Source organism: Nelumbo nucifera, chromosome 5, assembly GCF_055504915.1.
Source record: "Nelumbo nucifera cultivar China Antique chromosome 5, China Antique-T2T, whole genome shotgun sequence".
In the NCBI taxonomy this organism is placed as follows: Eukaryota; Viridiplantae; Streptophyta; class Magnoliopsida; order Proteales; family Nelumbonaceae; genus Nelumbo; species Nelumbo nucifera.
Genome location: NC_142653.1, coordinates 17,981,977 through 17,987,130, shown reverse-complemented (window position 1 = coordinate 17,987,130; position 5,154 = coordinate 17,981,977). Strand labels below are relative to the sequence as shown.

General features: G+C 39.9%; 1 pseudogene across 1 annotated transcript; it reads left to right on the top strand.

Moving 5' to 3' along the window:
- Positions 1 to 2,342: 2,342 nt before the first annotated feature.
- Positions 2,343 to 5,154, top strand: LOC104595545 (L-type lectin-domain containing receptor kinase IX.1-like; annotated as a pseudogene). Its single transcript, XR_016076291.1, has 2 exons — positions 2,343 to 4,600; positions 4,760 to 5,154. The product of XR_016076291.1 is annotated as an L-type lectin-domain containing receptor kinase IX.1-like (transcript).

The following is a 5,154-nucleotide window of genomic DNA, read 5'->3' as shown; positions in this document are numbered from 1 at the left end:
GTCGATTTTTAAAACATTAAACTATCATATCAGCGGGTAGAAAACACAAATGGAAAAAGAATTGGCAATTGATGTTTGACCCATATAAAATGCTGTAGTAACCGATGACTCCTCCAATCGGATCTCTAATTAACTCTGGTCTTTGCTTTGTAATTTTGTTTTGGTTTTCTTGCTGTTACTTTCTGTTAGAATTGTCAACGAAATTTCTGGGTTTAGCACTCAACCCCCCACACACACCAAAAAAAAGCCCAGAAAAAGCAATTTGGTAGCTGCGATCTGAACACCGAGTGCTGTCTTAAGTATTAGATCGCAAATATTGATCATTTCAACTGACTGGTTTTATATAAATTATAATCACCCGTTGGTAGAATGATATGGGGACAAGATTTCACATATGGTGCCGTGTGCCGTGTTCTTGGCGTTGAAATCTATAAGTGTATTAACACCATATATGGTACTTTATACAATTATAGTGTGTTAACACTAGACAATATAAAAACCTTATAAAAGCCCAACTTGTAATCCACTCTATTCCCTCTTTTCATTTTATTTATTTATTTATTTATTTATTTGCCTTTAGGTGAGGGGTATTCATTTACTTGGATAATAGATGTGGGGACCGCGTTTGGCACGGTTAAAAAGGCAGGACATTAGGGATGTCAATTAACATCGTGTTTGGCATGGGCTTGTTTATCTTCACCCTAACCCATTTCACCCCACTACCTTCCTTATTTGTAGTTTTTTGAATCCTCCCTAACCGTATATGATTGAGTCTAGATCAATTCCAGAACACTTGTTCACAAGAACTCTGCCCATGTCTACTCATAACACACTACTCCGTGAATTGGGAACATCTTCCCCTGCATAAGACTATGTAGGAGAATGAGATGTTTTTCATGTGTGTCTGCGATGTTATGAGGGTAGACGTGGGCAAAATTTGTATGAACAAGAAATTCAGACTCGTCTAGATCTACTGACCACGACACATTGTTGGCCCATGTTCATTTAACTGCATATTTAACTATATATTGAGAATATCAGTGATGTAAAATACAATCGATGTTTTAGATGTGCAGCTGGATGAATATGACCAACAATGTGTTGCGATCAACATATCCGAACTCTATATAGTTCGACTTGATACCAATTTAACTTGATCCGCGGTAATGTAATTGTTTTTAATAATATTCTTTGAAAACCCTAGAACCATTGATGTAAGTTGAAAATTTTGGTTTATGGATTTTAAGGTGTCACTTCCTCTATAATTAAAGAAAAAAAATTATAACAAATTTGAAAAGAAATACTAATTTTAAGATTAATAGGTTAGAAGTCATATTAAATTGGAACAATACCCTCTATAGACATCATGACCCCTTTTTGATTAGTATGATAAACACTACTCAGGTGGAAGCATCAAAACCCCCAACCTGACTTCAAAAAAAAAAAAAAAAAAAAACCCAACCTGACCGTATATCTGAATGGGGTTCGGGTCGGTTTTAACCTGACCGTATATTTGTTTGGCCGTGCTTTAGATGATTAATTTAGCTATTTTGTCCTTTCACAAAAAAGAGAAGTACAATTTTCTGGCTTACTTATAGCTTCTACTTTTTGAGTGTCAGCTATAGAAGCGAACAAGTTATTCGTTATATTTTTTATAGCCCAGAGTTTCTTCATAAATACCCTAAAAATCGTATCAACATTCAACAAAGACTCTTGATCTCTCGTAAAACATCTTAATTAAAACACTTCAAAAATTACTAGTGTTCATGTTCAGAAACCTGTAAAAAGTAAAAACTAAAATCCCGAATCTCAGTCAATGCATAATTTCCTTCATACCTATTCACATATAACTAAGAATATCCACAAAGCAAAAGCACTGTTTATGGCAAATCTGCGTGCTCTCCCAAACACCACCTACGAAATTGTCTTTTTTCTCCCATCCTCATTTTATTGACAAACATAAATCGAAGACAGATTTAACAAGAAATCTCTAGTTTCTTTTTTTTTTTTTTTATGGGGTAAAAGTATAAAAACAAATGAGGTTTTTACTGCTGAATTCAGAATTGGTGGAGTGCAGTCTACTTATCCCAAGAATAAATTTAATTGCTCCTGCTGTTTTCCATTGACCAGGCTCTCGGTTTCTTTCTCCTTCTAGCATCTGTCCAATGAATTGTGTTCATGTGGAAGTCAGGCACCAACTTCGCCATGTGATGTTGATAACCAAGAAAAAAGACTCTGAAATTTTGAGTCAACAATAAACAAACCGTGTTTGTTTAATTTGGAAAAAAATATATATATATATAAAATATATATACAAAAAATGATCTCTAGTTCTCTACTCTGGAAAATGACGGGCTTGACAGAACTACCATCTGAAACGAATACCCACAATTTCAAGTTGTATAAATAAAGCTCTTCTGAGTTTCAACCATGACTCCTTACAGCTCAGCAAATTCCCATCTTGAATATCCAAACATCCATTTTCATCAATCTCCGATCCCAGTTGTTTCCATTCTAATTCCATCACTGTTTGTCCCCTCTGCGCTATCAACACCCCTCCGCTTCAGTTTTGACTCAGACGCGCAGGAAATCACATACGAGGGAGGAGCTTCTGCATCTGATAAATTCATACAGCTCAACGGCCCCGGTGGTAACCAGGATCGAGCTATATATTCGAAACCATTGCAGCTCTGGGAAAGAGAAACAAAAGAACTCGCAGACTTAACCACTAAATTCTCCTTTATCATTGACCCAAGCAATAACACCAATCACGGCGACAGACTAGCTTTCTTCCTCGCTCCCCGCGGGTCCACTATTCCTGCTGCTGATTCCAGAGGTGGCCTCCTTGCGCTAGTTAATTCCACTTTGCCAAGCAATTTCTCGAGAGACCAAATCGTTGCAGTGGAGTTCGATACTCATCAAGACTCCTGGGATCCGAGCGGCAACCATATAGGTATCAACGTTAACTCTATAGTTTCTGTGGCAGATGCGATTTGGAACAGTAGTATGTGGGATGGGAGGATAGCTAATGCTTGGGTTAATTATGATTCCACTTCAAAGAATTTGAGCGTCATCTTGACATATATTGACAGTTATTCTGTGTTCAAAGAGAACTCCAGCCTCTCTTACGTAATTGATCTGAGGGACTACCTACCGGAATGGGTCACCGTTGGTTTTTCTGCTTCCACGGGATTTCCAGTCGAGCAGCATAAAACTCTCAGCTGGGAATTCGATTCGAGCTTGGAAACCGAGACTCTGGATCGGGCAAATCTGGTTTCAAAATTAATCACGGCTTTGAGTAACGAAGCAGGTAGCCAGAATCCTCAGAGGGGACACACGAAGAAGAAAAGATTGGTACGTAGCAGGATTGGTTGTTGCTGTAGGTATACATTCTGATGGGATGCATGGGCGTGGGTTGGTTTCTCTTGTGGATGAAGAGGGGGAAAGAGAGAAGGGAAGGAGATGAAGATATGGTACTTGACGATTCTGTGAACGATGAATTTGAGAAGGGAACAGGACCTAAGAGGTTCTCGTATGGTGAGTTGGCTCGGGCGACGAGCAAATTTTTGGAAGAACGGAAGCTGGGAGAGGGAGGATTTGGAGGGGTTTACAGAGGTTTCCTGAGAGATCTCAACCTGGATGTGGCCGTCAAGAGAGTATCCAAAAATTCCAAACAAGGGATAAAGGAGTACATGGCCGAGGTGAAGATCATCAGTCGGTTGAGACACAAAAACCTGGTTCAGCTTGTGGGCTGGTGCCATCAACGAAATGAACTGATTCTTGTGTACGAGTACATGCCCAACGGAAGCCTGGATTCATATCTCTTCAAGCAGAAAGGTTTGTTGAGTTGGGATTCAAGGTACAAGATAGCTCTTGGCTTGGCCTCTGCACTGTTCTATCTGCACGAAGGGTGGGAGCAGTGCGTCCTGCACAGGGATATCAAATCCAGTAACGTGATGCTGGATTCGAGCTTCAACGCAAAACTTGGGGACTTTGGGCTGGCGAAGCTTGTCGACCATGAGCAACTGTCACAGACAACCGTGCCGGCCGGCACCATGGGTTATATGGCTCCTGAATATTGTACATCAGGGAAGGCTAGCAAGGAGTCAGATGTCTACAGCTTCGGAATTGTTGCTTTGGAAATCGCTTGTGGAAGGAGGTCTGTCGAGCTCAAATTCGAAGAAGGTAAGATGATGTTGGTAGAGTGGGTATGGGAGCTCTACGGAAGAGGGAAGGTCCTTGAAGCAATTGATCCGAGACTGAGAGATATGAGTTATGATGAGGAACAGGTAGAGTGTCTGATGATTGTTGGGCTCTGGTGTGCTCACCCAGATCACCACAGTCGACCTTCCATGAGACAAGTGATGCATGTTCTCAGCTTCGAAGCTTCATTGCCGACTCTCCCTTCCAATATGCCTGTGCCCACGTATTACTCTCCTGCGAGCGCGTGCTTCTTGTCGAATATCACATCATCCTTTGATGTTAGTAATACTGAAAGAGTTCGAACCAAAAGTTCGTTCAATAGCTGCACCACCGATGACTCATCCAGATTGACCACCGCTTCTGCTGCTTCTTCAGATGCTTTCCTCTTGAATCCACGGTAATTTGAAACTCACTGTTTATGTTCAGCTTTTCCTCCCATATCTTTATTAGTTTGTTCTATGCATGGATTAATTTACTCTATCTCTTATAGTTTGATCGATATACCATTTAAATTATACATCACTGAATACTATAAGAATTATTTGTTGTCAAACAGGCGGCACGGCCATGGAAGAAAGGAGCAGAGTGTGAATGGTGGAGATTTTCATGGGGAACAGATGGATCAAACGATGCCCAACACGCCATGGTCAGATTATATAATTTGATCTTGTTGGTTTACGACCATAAGCTTGGTCATATATATTTTCTTTTTTTATTTTTTGTAACCAAAACTCTGGTCATGTATTGTATGAGAGAGATGCGAGCTTGAGCTTGTTGTGAATTTTTAGGTTGTAATGTTCTCACTTCTAAGTACAGGTTTGTGTTTCTTCTGTTTTTTTCTTTTTTAGAGGGAGAGAGAGAGGATACAGAACGGGGCGGGAGTTCTATTAATTAAAGGGAGATGTGTTTTATAATCTTTATAAGATACTTCAGATCTTTTGCAATCCTGTA